Raw genomic sequence first — 20,055 nt, forward strand, 5'->3', positions numbered from 1 at the left:
TGGAACAATAAAAAATTATAAATACATTGGAGACGTATCAAGCATCCCCAAGCTTAATTCCTGCTCGTCCTCGAGTAGGAAAATGATAAAAACAGAATTTTTGATGTGGAATGCTACTTGGCATAATTTCAATGTAATCCTTCTTAATTGTGGTATGAATATTCAGATCCGAAAGTTTCAAGACAAAATTTCAATATTGACATAGAAATAATAATACTTCAAGCATACTAACTAAGCAATTATGTCTCTTCAAAATAACATGGCCAAAGAAAGTTATCCCTACAAAATCATATAGTCTGGCTATGCTCCATCTTCACCACACAAAGTATTTAAATCATGCACAACCCCGATGACAAGCCAAGCAATTGTTTCATACTTTTGGTGTTCTCAAACTTTTTCAATCTTCACGCAATACATGAGCGTGAGCCATGGACATAGCACTATAGGTGGAATAGAATGGTGGTTGTGGAGAAGACAAAAAATGGGGAAGATAGTCTCACATCAACTAGGCATATCAATGGGCTATGGAGATGCCCATTAATAGATATCAATGTGAGTGAGTAGGGATTGCCATGCAACAGATTCACTAGAGCTATAAGTATATGAAAGCTCAACAAAAGAAACTAAGTGGGTGTGCATCCAACTTGCTTGCTCACGAAGACCTAGGGAATTTTGAGGAAGCCCATCATTGGAATATACAAGCCAAGTTCTATAATGAAAAATCCCCACTAGTATATGAAAGTGATAACATAGGAGACTCTCTATCATGAAGATCATGGTGCTACTTTGAAGCACAAGTGTGGTAAAAGGATAGTAGCATTGTCCCTTCTCTCTTTTTCTCTCATTTTTTATTTGGGCCTTTTCTCTTTTTTGGACGGAGTCTCATCCTGACTTGTGGGGGAATCATAGTCTCCATCATCCTTTCCTCACTTGGGACAATGCTCTAATAATGATGATCGTCACACTTTTTTATTTACTTACAACTAAACAATTACAACTCAATACTTAGAACAAAATATGACTCTATGTGAATGCCTCTGGCGGTGTACCGGGATATGCAATGATGCATGAGTGACATGTGTGAAAGAATTATGAACAGTGGCTTTGCCACAAATACAATGTCAACTACATGATCATGCAAAGCAATATGACAATGATGGAGCGTGTCATAGCAAACGGAATGGTGGAAATTTGCATGACAATATATCTCGGAATGGCTATGGAAATGCCATGATAGGTAGGTATGGTGGCTGTTTTGAGGAAGGTATATGGTGGGTGTATGATACCGGCGAAAGGTGCGCGGTATTAGAGAGGCTAGCAATGGTGGAAGGGTGAGAGTGCGTATAATCCATGGACTCAACATTAGTCATAAAGAACTCACATACTTATTGCAAAAATTTATTAGTTATCGAAACAAAGTATTACGCGCATGCTCCTAGGGGGATATATTGGTAGGAAAAGACCATCGCTCGTCCCCGACCGCCATTCATAAGGAAGACAATCAATAAATAAATCATGCTTCGACTTCATCACATAACGGTTCACCATACGTGCATGCTACGGGAATCACAAACTTCAACACAAGTATTTCTCAAATTCACAACTACTCAACTAGCACAACTCTAATATTACCATCTCCATATGTCAAAACAATTATCAAGTATCAAACTTCTCATAGTATTCAACACACTCATAAGAAAACTTTTTTTATTAATGTTGAATGCCTAACATAATTAAAGCAAATTACCACGCTGTTTTGTAGGACTCTCAAAATGATCTAAGTGAATCATGAGAGAACAATAGTTTCTATAAAACAAATCCACCACCGTCCCTAAAAGATATAAGTGAAGCACTAGAGAAAAAACTATATAACTCAAAAGATATAAGTGAAGCACATAGAGTATTCTAACAATTTCCGAAGCATGTGTGTTTCTCTAAAAAGGTGTGTAAATCAAGGATGATTGTGGAAAACTAACAAATAAAGATTCAAATAATACAAGACGCTCCAAGCAAAACACATATCATGTGGTAAATAAAAATATAGCTCCAAGTAAAGTTATCGATAGAAGTAGACGAAAGAGGGGATGCCTTCCGGGGCATCCTCAAGCTTTGGTTTTTAGGTGTCCTTAGATTATCTTGGGGTTCCATGGGCATTCCCAAGCTTATTCTCTTGTCACTCCTTGTTCCATAATCCATCAAATCTTTTACCCAAAACTTGAAAACTTCACAACACAAAACTTAAAGTAGAAAATCTCGTGAACTCCGTTAGCGAAAGAAAACAAAACACCACTTCAAGGTACTGTAATGAACTTATTATTTATTTATATTGGTGTTAAACCTACTGTATTGCAACTTCTCTATGGTTTATAAACTATTTTACTACCCATAGATTCATCAAAATAAGCAAACAACACATGGAAAACAGAATCTGTCAAAAACAGAACAGTCTGTAGTAATCTGTAGCTAACGCAAGATGTGGAACCCCCAAAATTCTAAAATAAATTTCTGGACGTGAGGAATTTATCTATTAATCAACTTCAAAAATAATTAACTAAATAGCACTTTCCAAATAAAAATGGCAGCACTTCGTGAGCGCTAAAGTTTCTGTTTTTTACAGCAAGATTAAAAAGACTTTCCCCAAGTCTTCCCAACGGTTCTACTTGGCAAAAACACTAATTAAACACAAAAAATACAACCAAAACAGAGGCTAGATAAATTATTTATTACTAAACAGGAGCAAAAAGCAAGGAATAAAAATAAAATTGGGTTGCCTCCCAACAACCGCTATCGTTTAACGCCCCTAGCTAGGCATGAAAGCAAGGATAGATCTAGGTATTGCCATCTTTGGTAGGCAATCCATAAGTGGCTCTCATAATAGATTCATAAGGTAATTTAATTTTCTTTCTAGGGAAGTGTTCCATGCCTTTCCTTAGCAGAAATTGGAATCTAATATTCCCTTCCTTCATATCAATAATTGCACCAATCGTTCTAAGGAAAGGTCTACCAAGAATAATAGGACATGAAAGATTGCAATCTATGTCAAGAACAATAAAATCCACGGGCACATAATTCCTATTTGTAACAATAAGAACATCATTAATATTTCCCATAGGTTTCTTAATAGTGGAATCCGCAAGGTGCAAGTTTAAAGAGCAATCATCAAAATCACGGAAACCTAGCAAATCACACAAAGTCTTTGGAATCGTGGAAACACTAGCACCCAAATCACACAAAGCATAGCATTCATGATATTTAATCTTAATTTTAATAGTAGGTTCCCACTCATCATAAAGTTTTCTAGGGATAGAAACTTCCAACTCACATCTTTCTTCATAAGATTGCATCAAAGCATCAACGATATGTTTGGTAAAGGCTTTATTTTGACTATAAGCATGGGGAGAATTTAGCACGGATTGCAACAAGGAAATACAATCTATCAAAGAGCAATTATCATAATTAAATTCCTTGAAATCCAAAATAGTGGGTTCATTAATATTTAAAGTTTTGACTTCTTCAATCCCACTTTTAACAATTTTAGCATCAAGATCTAAAGACTCCGAATTTTTGGAACGCCTTCTAGGTAAAGGTGGATCATATTCAGTCCCATAATTATCAAGATTCATACTCCCTCCATTCCTAAATATAGGGTGTATAGTTTTTGGCACGGAAATTAAAGAAAGCACGCATGGTGAAAATTTCATAAGTTTTGGGCGAGATTACACTTGACTAATTGACATGATAAAATAGAGGAGCTGGCATAATATAAGTAAATGTAATCAAATCCCTAAAAAAACTTATCCAAACGAATGGTGCGACGCAATGCACCTTATATTTCGGTTTTTTTCTCAAAAATCTATACACCTTATATCAAGGAACATAGGGAGTATTACAAAAAAAGATTTAATAGGGGACACATCAATAACTTTTAGATCTTCATCTTTGTTATCATGGAAACTAGAAGAACATGCTTTTATAAAGCAATCTTTCTTAGCACGCATCCTAGCGGTTCTTTCTTTGCACTCATCAATGGAAATTCTCATGGCTTTGAGAGACTCATTGATATCATGCTTAGGAGGAATAGATCTAAGTTTCAAAGAATCAGCATCAAGAGAAATTCTATCAACGTTCCTAGCCAACTCATCAATCTTAAGCAATTTTTCTTCAATCAAAGCATTGAAATTCTTTTGCGAGGTAATAAATTCTTTAATATTAGATTCAAAATCAAAGGGTATCTTATTAAAATTTCCATAAGAATTGTTGTAGGAATTACCATAATTATTAGAGGAATTACTAGGATACGGCCTACGATTAAAGTTTCCTCTATACATGTTGTAACCAAAATTATTCCTACCAACAAAATTCACATCCAAAGATTCATTATTATTCTCAATCAAGGTAGACAAAGGCATATCATTAGGATCAGAAGAAACACTTTTATTAGCAAATAATTTCATAAGTTCATCCATCTTACCACTCAAAACATTAATTTCTTCTATCGCATGCACTTTCTTATTAGTAGATCTTTCAGTGTGCCATTGTGAATAATTAACCATAATATTATCTAGGAGTTTAGTAGCTTCTCCTAAAGTGATTTCCATAAAAGTGCCTCCCGCGGACGAATCTAAAAGATTTCTAGAAGCAAAATTCAATCCAACATAATTTTTTTGTATAATCATCCACAAATTCAAACCATGTGTAGGGCAATTACGTATCATTAATTTCATCCTCTCCCAAGCTTGTGCAACATGTTCATGATCAAGTTGCTGAAAATTCATAATATCATTTCTAAGAGAGATGATCTTAGCGGGAGGAAAATACTTAGAGATAAAAGCATCTTTGCACTTATTCCACGAATCAATACTATTTTTAGGCAAAGACGAAAACCAAGCTTTAGCACGATCTCTAAGCGAAAAAGGAAATAGCTTCAATTTAACAATATCATTGTCCACATCTTTCTTCTTTTGCATATCACACAAATCAACAAAGTTGTTTAGATGGGTAGCGGCATCTTCCCTAGGAAGTCCAGAAAATGGATCTTTCATGACAAGATTCAGCAAAGCAGCATTTATTTCACAAGATTCAGCATCGGCAAGAGGAGCAATCGGAGTGCTAATAAAATCATTGTTGTTCGTATTGGTAAAGTCACACAATTTGGTATTATCTTGAGCCATCGTGACAAGCAAGCAATCCAACACACAAGCAAACAAGAAACGGGCAAAAAGAGGCGAATAGAGAAAGAGAGGAGGATGGAGAGAGAGAGGGCGAATAAAACGGCAAGGGTGAAGTGGGGGAGAGGAAAACGAGAGGCAAATGGAAAATAATGTAATGCGGGAGATAAGGGTTTGTGATGGGTACTTGGTATGTTGACTTCTGCGTAGACTCCCCGGCAACGGAGCCAGAAATCCTTCTTGCTACCTCTTGAACACTGCGTTGGTTTTCCCTTGAAGAGAAAAGGGTGATGCAGCAGAGCAGCGTAAGTATTTCCCTCAGTTTTTGAGAACCAAGGTATCAATCCAGTAGGAGGCCACGCACGAGTCCCTCGCACCTACACAAACAAATAAACTCCTCGCAACCAACACGATAAAGGGGTTGTCAATCCCTTCACGGTCACCTACGAGAGTGAGATATGATAGATATGATAAGATAATATTTTTGGTATTTTTATGATAAAGAGAAATAAAGATGCAAGTAAAATAAATGGCAAAGGAAATAACTAAGTATTGGAAGATTAATATGATGGAAAATAGACCCGGGGGCCATAGGTTTCACTAGAGGCTTCTCTCGAGAGCATAAGTATTACGGTGGGTGAACAAATTACTGTTGAGCAATTGACAGAATTGAGCATAGTTATGAGAATATCTAGGTATGATCATGTATATAGGCATCACGTCCGAGACAAGTAGACCGACTCCTGCCTGCATCTACTACTATTACTCCACACATCGACCGCTATCTAGCATGCATCTAGAGTATTAAGTTCAAGAGAACAGAGTAACGCTTTAAGCAAGATGACATGATGTAGAGGGATAAACTCATGCAATATGATATAAACCCCATCTTGTTATCCTCGATGGAAACAATACAATATGTGCCTTGCTTCCCCTATTGTCACTGGGAAAGGACACCGCAAGATTGAACCCAAAGCTAAGCACTTCTCCCATTGCAAGAAAGATCAATCTAGTAGGCCAAACCAAACTGATAATTCGAAGAGACTTGCAAAGATAACCAATCATACATAAAAGAATTCAGAGAAGATTCAAATATTGTTCATAGATAAACTTGATCATAAACTCACAATTCATCGATCTCAACAAACACACTACAAAAGAAGATTACATCGAATAGATCTCCAGAAGAGAGTGGGAGAACTTTGTATTCAGATCCAAAAAGAGAGAAGAAGCCATCTAGCTAATAACTATGGACCCGTAGGTCTGAAGTAAACTACTCACACTTCATCGGAGAGGCTATGGTGTTGATGCAGAAGCCCTCCGTGATCGATACCCCCTCCGGCGGAGCTCCGGAAAAGGCCCCAAGATGGGATCTCATGGATACAGAAAGTTACGGCGGTGGAATTAGGGTTTTGATTCCGTATCTGGTAGTTTGGTGGTACGTAGGTATATATAGGAGGAAGGAGTACGTCGGTGGAGCAACGTGGGCCCCACAAGGGTGGAGGGCGCGCCTGGGGGGGTGGGGGGTAGGCGCGCCCCCCTACCTCGTGCCTTCCTAGTTGATGTCTTGACGTAGGGTCCAAGTCCTCTGGATCACGTTCGTTCCAAAAATCACGTTCCTGAAGGTTTCATTCTGTTTGGACTCCGTTTGATATTCTTTTTCTGCGAAACTCTGAAATAGGCAAAAAACAACAATTCCGGACTGGGCCTCCGGTTAATAGGTTAGTCCCAAAAATATATTAAAGTGCATAATAAAGCCCAATAATGTCCAAAACAGGATATAATATAGCTTGAAACAATAAAAAATTATAGATAAGTTGGAGACGTATCAGCTTCACATAAATTTTTTGAGCTATGGAATTGCTCTAGTGCTTCACTTATATCTTTTTGAGCACAGCGTGCTTTAATATTTTTGAAGAATTGCTCTCATGCTTCACTTGGATTTATTTGAGAGTTAGTAATTTTTTAAGAAATTCTCTCACGCTTCACTTAAATTATTTTGAGAGAAGAAATTTTTTATGCTCATGTTCTTCACTTATATTTGTTTGAGCTATCAAAAGCAACATATGAAACTAGTCCCAAAGTGATAGATATTCAAGAGGGATATAATAAAAACTTTCATGAAGATCATTGGACAAAATAAAATTGATTCTTCGCAATAGTTTTGCGATATGATGATAGTGATATGTGAGTCATGTTGATGAGTAATTATGGTTAGTAAGAATATTGATGTTAAGGTTTGTGATTCCCTATGCAAGCACGAAAGTCAATAATTATGCAATGAAATTACATCCTACTTGTGGTGCATTATTCGGTGTTAGTTATGCTTAATGCTCGCTTATGAGATTTTTTTTCATTTCTTGGTTGGATGCTTCTCAATCTTTTGCTAGCCTTCACTTGTACTAAGTGGGATTACTACTTGTGCATCCAAAATCCCTAAACCCAGTTTTGTCATATGAGTCCACTATACCTGAAGGAAATATGCCCTAGAGGCAATAATAAAGTTGTTATTTATATTTACTTATATCATGATAAATGTTTATTATTCATGCTAGAATTGTATTAACCGGAAACTTAGTACATGTGTGAATACATAGACAAAAAGATGTCACTAGTATGCCTCTACTTGACTAGCTCGTTAATAAAAAATGGTTAAGTTTCCTAATCATAGACATGAGTTATCATTTGATGAACGGGATCACATCATTAGAGAATGATGTGATTGACTTGACCCATCTGTTAGCTTAGCACTATGATCATTTAGTTTATTGCTATTGCTTTCTCCATAACTTATACATGTTCCTATGACTATGAGATTATGCAACTCCCGAATGCCGGAGGAACACTTAGTGTGCTATCAAACATCACAACATAACTGGGTGACTATAAAGATGCTCTACAGGTGTCTCCAATGGTGTTTGTTGAGTTGGCATAGATCAAGATTAGGATTTGTCACTCCGTGTATCAGAGAGGTATCTTTGGGCCCTCTCGGTAATGCACATCACTATAAGCCTTGCAAGCAATGTGACTAATAAGTTAGTTGCGGGATGTTGCATTACAGAACGAGTAAAGAGACTTGTCAATGACGAGATTGAACTAGGTATTGAGATACCAACGATTGAATCTCGGGCAAGTAACATACCGATGACAAAGGGAACAACGTATGTTGTTATGCGGTTTGACCGATAAAGATCTTCGTAGAATATGTAGGACCCAATATGAGCATCCAGGTTCCGCTATTGGTTATTGACCAGAGATGAGTCTCGGTCATGTCTACATAGTTCTTGAACCCGTAGGGTCCGCACGCTTAACGCTCGATGACGATCAGTATTATAAGTTTATGTGTTTGATGTACCAAAGGTAGTTCGGAGTCCCAGAAGTGATCACGGACATGACGAGGAGTCTCGAAATGGTTGAGACATAAAGATTGATATATTGGAAGGCTATGTTTGGACGTCGGAATGGTTCCGGATGAGTTCGGGCATTTACCGGAGTACCGGGGGGGTTACCGGAACCCCCCGGGGAGTCAATGGGCCTTATTGGGACTTAGTGGGAGAGAGGATGAGGCGGCCAGGTGGAGGGCGCCCCCTCCCAAGCCCAATCCGAATTGGGTGGCCCCCCTTTCCTTCCCTCTCTCTCCCTCTTCCTTCTTCTCCTACTCCTACTAGGAAAGGGGGAAACCTAGTCCTACTGGGAGTAGGACTCCCCCCTTGGGCGCGCCCTATGAGGGCCGACCCTCCCCTCCTCCACTCCTTTATATATGGGGGAGGGGCACCCCATAGACACCCAAGTTGATTGTTTAACCATGTGCGGTGCCCCCCTCCACAGAATTCCACCTCGGTCATATCGTTGTAGTGCTTAGGCGAAACCCTACGTCGGTAACTTCATCATCACCGTCATCACGCCATCATGCTGACGAAACTCTCCCTCGGCCTCAGCTGGATCAAGAGTACATGGGACGTCACCGAGCTGAACGTGTGCAGATCAGCTTGATCAGTTGGATTTCAAAGACGTTCGACTACATCAACCGCGTTTCATAACGCTTCTGCTTTCGGTCTACGAGGGTACGTAGACATACTCTCCCCCTCTCATTGATATGCATCTCCTAGATAGATCTTGCTTGATCGTAAGAATTTTTTTAAATACTGCGTTCCCCAAAAATACCTACCTATATGCGGTATTTTCGTGCCGTTCTAAGCAAATTTGTATGTGCCATCTCTAATTTTCAAAATAAATTTTCCTTTTGTGTGCTCGTACCGCTCATGAGACGATAGGGGGTGGCGGATATTTTTCCATGCTAGATGTGTTATTATCAAGATGAGTGTTTATTCACTTGTCATTGCACGAGAGTGTGGCAAAGGTATTAGGGATGCCTAGTCCTGAAATGAAAAATGAATTTACTTTATGTTGTCAAATAATAAATTCCTTGGAAAGTGTTGGTATGGACGGTACCCATGGATTCGGTTAGCCGTGGAATGTGAAAGTATGGTGGAAAAAAGGAATAAACTTTATTTTCTATTTGGGAACCGCCTATGATATATCTATCATGGAAAGTATTGGGAACTACTCGATCATTTTCATTGACAGGAAAGGCATGCCACCCAAAATGTTTTATCTCTATCTTTTTCCACTTTGAGCTCTGGCACCTCTAGAAATCCCTACTCCCCTCTGCGAAGGGCCTTTCTATTTACTTTATGCAATTTTATTTTTGTTTGAGTCTCCATCATCTCTTATAAAGCACCAACTAAGGGTCACTATGATCGTACTTGAGCATTGGGTGTAGCTAATATGTGAGTGTGTTTCATGAATGGCTCAAGGATTGAACATAATGAGCTAGGGATAACTTGCTTTAGTGTTGATATTTTGAAAGACATGGTTGCTTGTTGCTATGCTTGAGTATTGAAATCTTCATGTCAAAACTAAACTATTGCTTTGAATCATATAAAAGTCCAAATGTCCATGCTACAAAAGAAAAGAATATGTGATGAACATGATAGGCAACACTCCACATCAAAAATTCTGTTTTTATCATTTACCTACTCAAGGGCGAGCAGGAATTTAGCTTGGGGATGCTGATACGTCTCCAACGTAGCTATAATTTTTGATTGATCCATGCTGTTATGTTATCATTATTGGATGTTTTACAATCATTTTATAGCAACTTTATATCATTTTTGGGACTAACCTATTGACATAGTGCCCAGTGCCAGTTGCTGGTTTTTTACTTCGTAGAAAATCAATACCAAACGGAGTCCAAACACAGCAAAACTTTTTGGAGATTTTTTCTGGACCAGAAGACACAAGATGGGCCAAAGAAGTGCTAGAGGGGTGCCCCGAGGGGGGCACAACCCACCTGGGCGCGCTTGGGGGCTAGGCGCACCCTGGTTGGTTGGCCCACTTCGGTGGCCTCCCGCACTACCTCTTTGCTCTATAAATACCCCAAAAATCCAAAAAACCTAGGGGAGTCGACGAAACACAATTCCAACCGCCGCAAGTTCCAGAAACCACAGATCCAATCTAGACACCATCACGGAGGGGTTCATCATCCTCATTAGTGCCTCTCCAATGATGCATGAGTAGTTCATTGTAGACCTTCGGGTCCGTAGTTAGTAGCTAGAAGGCTCCCCCCTCTCTCTCTTGTGATTCTTAATACAATGGTCTCTTGGAGATCTATTTGATGTAACTCTTTTTGTGGTGTGTTTGTTGGGATCTGATGAACTTTGAGTTTATGATCAGATTTATTTTATCCATGAAAGTTATTTGAGTTTTGATCTCTTATATGCATGATTGCTTATAGCCTTGTATTTCTTCTTCGAATCTTTGGTTTAGTTCGGCCAACTAGATTGATTTTTCTTGCCATGGGAAGAGGTGCTTTGTGGTGGGTTCGATCTTACGGTGCTCAGTCCCAGTGTCAGAAGGGGACATGGCACGTATGTATCGTTGCTATTAAGGATAACAAGATGGGGTCTATTCCTACATGAATAGATCTTGTGTACATCATGTCATTGTTCTTATTGCATTACTCCATTTCTCCATGAACTTAATACACTAGATGCATGCTGGATAGCGGCCGATGTGTGGAGTAATAGTAGTAGATGCAGGCAGGAGTCGGTCTACTAATCTTGGACGTGATGCCTATATAATGATCATTGCCTAGATATCGTCATAATTATTTGAAGTTCTATCAATTGTCCAACAGTAATTTGTTTACCCGTCGTATGCTATTTTTCTTGAGAGAAGCCACTAGTGAAATCTACGACCCCGGGTCTATTCTTTATCATATTTGCCTTTGAGATATATTTTATTCACTTTTATTTTCAGATCTATCAATCCAAAAAACCCCAAACCTTGCTGCACTATTTTGTTATTTATTTTATTTCGCGTTTCCGCGAGATCTATTTATCCAATCTATTACAAATTTATCTATCTTTTTACCCGGGAGGGATTGACAACCCCTCTTACACGTTGGGTTGCAAGTATTTGTTCTTTGTTTGCAGGTACCGTTTACATAGTGTTGCGTGGTTCTCCTACTGGTTTGATAACCTTAGTCTCATCAGTGAGGGAAATACCTGCCGTAGTTGTGCAACATCATCCCTTACTCTTTGGGGAAATACCGATGTAGTTCAAGCCGCATCAAGGGGTATATATAGCCTCCACACAAAATCCAACCGTTACACACATGTGACCCAACTCGGTCAAACCGAATAGAAGAACTCGATGAGACTAATTTACTTCAAAATGTGAATGTTAGAAATCTCGGTGGGACCGACTGGAACAACTCGGTGGGACCGATGTGCTAGAGCTTAGGGCAAACATAAACTCGGTGGCACCGATTGCATCAAGTCGGTGAGACTGAAGTGAAGCAATAAGTCAACAGAGAAAATGTCAAGCCAACTCAGTGAGTCTGATTGCTATTTCGGTGAGACCGAAATAATTGCAACAGGCAACAGAGAATTGGCAAGGCCATCTCGGTGAGACCAAGACCTATATCAGTGTGACCGAACTGTTAGGGTTTTTGGTAGTGGCTATGTTATATGAACTCGATGGCGCCGGATAGAAAGAATCGGTGGAGCCGAGTTGGAGTTTGGGATTTTGACATATTTGGAATGAGAGAGTGGTTGAGGGTTTTTGGATCAATATCACTAAGCACTTTGAGCAAGTAGACCATTAAACAACACCTCATCCCCTTTTAATAGTATTGGCTTTCCTACTGACTTGATGTGATCTTGGATCACTGAAACAGGAACGAAGAGTCTTGAGCTTTTGCCAATATGTGTCCTTAGCATTTTGAGGGGTCCACATCTCTAGTCCATGCCATGCCATTCATTGAACTTTCTGAAATATTAAACTTGAATGGATATTAGTTCAATGACATATATGTTGTTATGAATTACCAAAATCACCCGGGGATTAGTTGCACTTTCACCATGCTCAGGCACAACATTTTCACCTTGAAATTAAAACCCTTGGTCGAAGATTTCGTCCTCACACTCATCTTCTACGATCATGTTGTGCATGATCACACAAGCAGTCATCATCTCCCACAACCTACTGGTGATCCAAGTTCTAGCAAGAAACCGAGTGATGGCCCATCGAGATTGAAGCACACTAAAACCACGCTGCACATCCTTCCTAGCACTCTCTTATGCTTGAGCAAACCTAGCCCTCTTCTCTCCTACCAGATTGGAGATTGTCTTCACAAGAGTTGTTCACCGAGGGTAGATACCATCAGCTAGATAGTATAACTTGTTGTAGTGGTGGCCATTGATCTCAAGTTGACCTCTTGGTAGTTGCCTTCTGCAAGCCTTACAAACATCGGGAAGCGCTGAAGCATGTTGGTGTCATTATGAGAACCAGCCATATGCCAAAAAAGGAGTGTCAAATCCGAAGATCTTGTAAGGCCACAACTTCAAGTATGACAGTGTAACCTTTGACATGTCCCTTATACTGCCCTGCCAAACATATGGAAATTTCTTCCACTTCCAATGCATACAATCTATGCTACCAAGCATCCCCGGAAAGCCCCTAACTGCATTGATCACCAACAACCAAGCTGTATCCGCATCATTTGGCTCTCTAAGGTACTCGAGGCCAAACACTGCTACCACAACCTTGTAGAACTTGTACATTGATGCAAGCATGTGGACTCACTCATGCGTGCATACTTATCAACAAGATCACCTGGATTTTTTGATGCAAGCACCCAAATAGTTGTAGTGCATTTCTGATAAGAGGAGAAGCCAACCTTTCCAAAAGCATCCTCCTTGCATATGAAATAATCATCATACTGTTGGGAAACATAGAATGCAATTTCAAAAAATTCCTATGCTCATGTAAGATCTATCTAGGAGATGCATAGCAATGAGAGGGGGAGAGTGTGTCCACGTACCCTCGTAGACCGAAAGCGGAAGCGTTTGAAAACGCGGTTGATGTAGTCGAACTTCTTCTAGATCTGACCGATCAAGCACCGAACGTACGATACCTCCGAGTTCTGCACACATTCAACTCAATGACATCCCCCATCCTCTTGATCCAGCAAAGGTGTCGAGGAAGAAGATGAGTTTTGTCAGCATGACGGCGTGGTGACGGTGATGGTGAAGTGATCCACGCAGGGCTTCGCCTAAGCACTACGAAGATATGACCGGAGTCGTAAACTTTGGAGGGGGCGCCGCACACAGCAAACAATTCTTGGTGTGTGTTCTAGGAGCCCCCTCCCCATGTATATATAGGTGGGAGGGAGAGGGGAGCAGCCTTAGGGCGCCCCAAGTAGGAGGAATCCTACTTGGGGACCTCCCCCAATTCGGCCAACCCCCCTTTCCTTATTTCTGGAGAGGGAAGGAAAGAGAGGGGGAGAGGGAAGGAAGGGGGAATCCTATTCCCTATTTTTCCTTTCCTTTCCATTTCCCTCTTTCCTTGTCCTTCTTGGCTGGACCATATGGGGGGCGCACCAGCCCCTTGTGGCTGGTGCGTTTCCCCTCTTGGCCCATAAGGCCCATATCTTTTGCCCGGGGTGTCCGGAACCCCTTCCGATGACCCGATATGTACCCGGTACCCTCCGGAACACTTCTGGTGTACGAATACCATCATCCTATATATGAATCTTTACCTCTAGAACATTTCGAGACTCCTCGTCATGTCTGTGATCTCATCCGGGACTCCGAACAACATTCGATCACCAAATCACATAACACATATAATACTATGTCGTCATCGAACATTAAGCGTGCGGACCCTACGGGTTCAAGAACTATGTAGACATGACCGGGACACCTCTCAGGTCAATAACCAATAGCGGAACCTAGATGCTCATATTGGCTCCTACATATTCTATGAAGATCTTTATCGGTTGAAGCGTTATGACAACATATACAATTCCCTTTGTCCGTCGGTATGTTACTTGCCCGAGATTCGATCGTCAGTATCTTCGTACCTAGTTCAATCTCGTTACCGGCAAGTCTCTTTACTCGTTCCGTAATACATCATCCTATAACTAACTCATTACTCACTTTGCTTGCAAGGCTTCTTATGATGTGTATTACTGAGAGGGCCCAGAGTTACCTCTCCGAGATACTCGGAGTGACAAATCCTAATCTCGATCTATGCCAACCCAACAAACACCTTCGGAGATACCTATAGAGCATCTTTATAATCACACAATTACATTGTGACGTTTGATAGCACAGAAGGCATTCCTCCAGTATTCAGGAGTTGCATAATCTCATAATCGAAGGAATATGTATTTGGCATGAAGAAAGCAATAACAATAAAACTGAACGATCAATATGCTAAGCTAACAGATGTGCATTGTCCATCACATCATTCTCCTAATGATGTGATCCGATTATCAAATGACAACTCATGTCCATGGTTAGGAAACCTTAACCATCTTTGATCAACGAGCTAGTCAAGTATAGGCTCACTAGGGACACCGTGTTTGTCTATGTATTCACAAATGTATTTAGGTTTCCGATCAATACAATTCTAGCATGAACAATAAAAATTTATCATGAATAAGGAAATATAAAATAACAACTTTATTATTGCCTCTAGGGCATATTTCCTTCAGTCTCCCACTTGCACTAGGTTCAATAATCTAGTTCACATCACCGTGTGATTTAACACCAATAGTTCACATCGTCATGTGATTAACACCCATAGTTCACATCGCCATGTGACCAACACCCAAAGGGTTTACTAGAGTCAATAATCTAGTTCACATTGCTATGTGATTAACATCCAAAGAGTACTTAACGTGTGATCATGTTTTGCTTGTGAGAGAAGTTTAGTCAATGGGCCTATCACATTCAGATCCGTATGTATATTGCAAATTTCTATGTCTACAATGCTCTGCACGGAGCTACTCTAGCTAATTGCTCCCACTTTCAATATGTATCCAGATTGAGACTCAGCGTCATCTGGATCAGTGTCAAAGCTTGCATCGACATAACCCTTTACGAAGAACTCTTTGTCACCTCCATAACCGAGAAACATTTCCTTAGGGCGTGTCCGGGAGCCCTCCAACTCCTGGCTCCTTTGGCTCCAACTCTGGAGTTTGACCGAACGCTCCAGCTCCTGGAGTTTAGCGAGAGAAGCTGGTGCTGAGCGTAGTGTAAAAAACAAGGATTCGCAGAGCTGGACAAACCGAGCTCCCAGAAAAAAGAGAAGCTAGAGTTGATGGATATTACCAGCCCCTGCCACCGCCAAGTGAGTTCCTAACATACCGGTTTGCTCGCCAAGTGAGTTCCTCACGTACCGATCCACTACCTGACCGGGCCTATGGGCCATCCCTAGGCCTAGTACACTAAACGAGGCCAGCCCAAACGAACATGATGCTGGCTCCAGGTTTTCGTGCAGCGAACAGATCGCTGGCTCCAGAATTTCACATGAGAAGCTGGCGCTCGGAAGCTGGCGGTGGAGTTCAGGATTTTGCGGCCACGAAGGAGTACCGAACACGCCCTTATTCCTCTTTAGGTACCAATGGATAATTTTGACCGTTGTCTAGTGATCTACTCCTGGATCACTATTGTATCCCTTTTGCCAAACTCATGGCAAGGTACACAATAGGTCTGGTACATAGCATGGCATACTTTATAGAACCTATGGCTGAGGCATAGGGAATGACTTTCATTCTCTCTCTATCTTCTGTCGTGATCGGGTTTTGAGTCTTACTCAACTTCACACCTTGCAACACAGACAAGAACCCTTTATTTGACTGATCTATTTTGAACTTCTTCAAAATTTTGCCAAGGTATATACTTTGTGAATGTCCTATTAAGCGTCTCGATCTATCCCTATAGATCTTGATGCCCAATATATAAGTAGCTTCACCGAGGTCTTTCATTGAAAAATTCTTATTCAAGTATCACTACTGCAGGATGCTCCTAATGCGACACTACGATCAGAGACCCTTCGACGAAACTGTGTGCGATGCCATAATCGCAAACAGTGGTGTAAAAAAACTGTCAAAAAAGATGCAAAACGTTTGCGATGGAGGATGCATCAAACACGGTTCAGATTTTAGTTGCGTGTGCGATGCAGGGCATACGGTTCATCTCAATTAACTATTTGCGATGAGGAGGAACAAAAGAAATGGGCAGCCAGATGAAAGTGTATGCAATGTACAGCAGACGGTTCACTCGAATGAATTGTTTGTGATTAGGCAACACAATGGAAATGGTCAGCCAGATCAAAGGTGTGTGCGATATACGGCATGCGGTTCACTCGGATGAACTGTTTGCGTTGAGACATGAGAATAGAAATGGTTCAAATGAACAAGATGTGTGTGATACGCGGAAAACAGGTCTGTAATCAGAAATGTGTGTAAATACCAATAATAACACAGATGGTTGCTGCTAATAAGACGTGTGTGTTGTGCGATGGGATTTCATATAGAACAACAACATATATATATATACACACACACTTATAAGGACATGCTTGCATAACTAAATTAAACATCCACTTACATAGGTGGCTACTACAACCATGGCATTTGCACACACCAAAGTAAACTATTACATACATAATTACACAGGTGGCTACTACACACATGAAATTTCCACACACCAATAAAGTAAACTATATATTACATGCATGATCAACTAGCATAAACGATCATCTGATCATCATCTACTTCTTGTGACGCTTCCTCTGCTTGTGGCTCGATCTGGGCTTGTCGATTTGGGTAACGAGGCACTTCCTCATGTCAACGATCTGCCTGTGCATCTCGTAGCATGTGTACACGCTCTTGGTCACGAACCTGAGGTGAGGTTCATCCAGTTGCCGCATCCAGGCCCTATGCCAGGATAGGGGGCTTGTTCTCTATGCATCCTACTTCATCTTTTCGTAGTAGGGGTCGATGATGGCCGAGGCGAGTTCGACCAGGGAGTCCTTCTTCGTGCTGCCCCAGACCCTGTAGTGGTCACGGATTTCGACAAAGTTCTTGCAGGCCAAGCCCGTAACACTGAGCGCATTTACATATTCTTTGGTTTCCACCATGGCGAACTTGTAGTCGGTGATGTTGACAAACCTGCTGAAACGGTCGCAAGGCTCTGTGGCCATGCAGTAGTGGTAGATGAGGACATGATGGTGCACACACAACTAGGCGACGTCAACCTTCTGATCTATGCCGGGACGACCGGTGGTGTACTGGAGGTCGATGCCGACCACCTTGTACTTGTCTCCAGCAAGCAACTGATCAACGCTGTTGATGTAGTCGTCCACCACGGTCGGGTCGATGGTATACACCACCGAGAGATCTGTCTCCCTCGCGTGGGTCTCCACTCTATGCTCACCGAACTCCATTGGAGCGCCGCTGGACATCCCCTCTCTATGTGTCGTCGTTGGTGTGCTTGTTGTGTTGTGGAGCATGATCGAAAGGTTGAAGAGACTAAAGTTATAATGGCCGTGGGAATTAAAGGGGAAGCCGGACGACCAGGAATATCGGCAGGACCTGATGGCAGTTCTAATTTGTAGCGTGTAACTCCATCATGCCGCACATAACTGCATCGTGTGGTAACACGCACGGGGCAACCGCATGCATACGGGCCCCCGACGTGATCGTGCGCACGCCCAACCGTTGGCAGAGCGCGCGCGGAGGGACACGAGCAGAGCCGCTCCGCGGTCGCCTCAATGGCGAGCAACCACACACACACACACACACACACACACATATATATATATATATAGTTGAACACGCAAGGAAAAGCTGTCCACAAGCCGAGCGTGCCGACGGACGCGAACAGAGCGCACTGCGGTGCCTAACGGTGGGATAGACCTTCATTCAAGCCAATCAAAATAAGACTGGAACGGACATGTCTGTATTGAGCAAAGGGATCACACATGTCTGTATTGACTGGAATGAGAATGCAATAGCAAAATAAGAATTAAGGCCACAATGATGTGATCGCAGTGGTGGTTACAGGAGGCAAGAAGAAAGATGCATCCATCAACGTATGACCTCCTCCTCCTCAACTCAGTGCGTCGGCCGGGCCACCGACTGGCGGCTAAGGAGCGGCGACTTTTGTGGCGAGGTCAAGGTGCTTCTCAACAAAGGCATCCAAGGCTTCCAGCCGGCTGAAGAAGGCCAACGTCGTAGCATCCTCACTGGCCTTGTAGATACCTATGTACACGATTCGCTCGTACACATGGATGTGTATGTCGACGGTTTCTTGCAGGGCGAGGCACCTCGTGGCGAGCGTGACCTCCAGGTAGACGTTCTTCGTGGCATCGGCGGGCAGTCGCACGGCCACCAGTGCTTGAAAGAGGTTCCGACCATGGAGGCCGATTAGGGTGGCAGGCAATGAGGAGCCCGGGCGCGCGGGCTGGAGGAGTATGGCGATGTTGTCCACGAGCTTCTTGACGATGGTGAACCTGTTGGTGGTGCGGACGATCATCTGGTTCAACTGAGAGTCGTAGATGGCGTCAACGGCGACCATCCACCAGCCGGTCGCCAACACCGTATGGAGACGATCCACGATGCCATGCCGCAGGCCGGCATCGTGGACCATCTAGCACAGCCGCTGGCTGCTCGCGCGCATCGCCGACATGGGTTTGGAGTGGGCACTTTTGCGCTTATTAGTGTAGGTGCTTAGGCAAATGCTTAGGTGCGTACGATGTGGTAGATGCATTGGAATGGAGGGGCGCCTTTATATGAGTGCAAACTGCGTTGCATTCACATAGTGCTGCCTCTTTTTCCGGTCCTCCCATTACTTCCCAATCATGCATTCACACGATGCTAATTGAAGGATAATGCATCATTGGCCATTCAACATTTCGGGAACAACTACCCTCTCCCTCGTCTGCATTAAAGCCGTATCGGGAACTACGCCGTCCGCTGTCAAATCGAATAGTACTGCACCACCCGCTGCATGCCTGGCTAAACACGCCTCCTCGCCTCCATCTATGCTTAATTACTGAATTTTAGTTGCAAAAATTAGATACCGCTAGTGATATTTAGCTTCATATTTTGACAAATCGCAGTGTTACAAGGTTGGCAAATGGCAATGTTACTAGATCAACAAGTGTCAATCTTTCTAGTTTGACAAATGGCAACATACCCAATATGACAGATGCAAATTGCACCAAATTGTTTGTCAGTGGTTCACACATGTCATCCAAAAGAACCGTTTGTGTTCAAGAGATGCACAAATCCCGCTCTCGCTTTGCATACGGGTTTTCTATCTGAAACCATCATGCTTGTTGTGAGAAGCTCTTGATTGTGAGAAGCATATACCCAAACCTGCCCCAAATGGGACAAAAAATTTACCACGGCATGTTGATGCCGCTCCACGAGTTTTGGATTTATTAGAATTTAAAAACCAGGTATCTCAATGTTTGCGGCCGAGTGACGGTGGCAGGGTGTTTGACATTCATTCCCATTTCTTGC

The sequence above is a fragment of the Triticum urartu genome, chromosome 2, assembly GCF_003073215.2.
Source record: "Triticum urartu cultivar G1812 chromosome 2, Tu2.1, whole genome shotgun sequence".
NCBI classification, from domain to species: domain Eukaryota; kingdom Viridiplantae; phylum Streptophyta; class Magnoliopsida; order Poales; family Poaceae; genus Triticum; species Triticum urartu.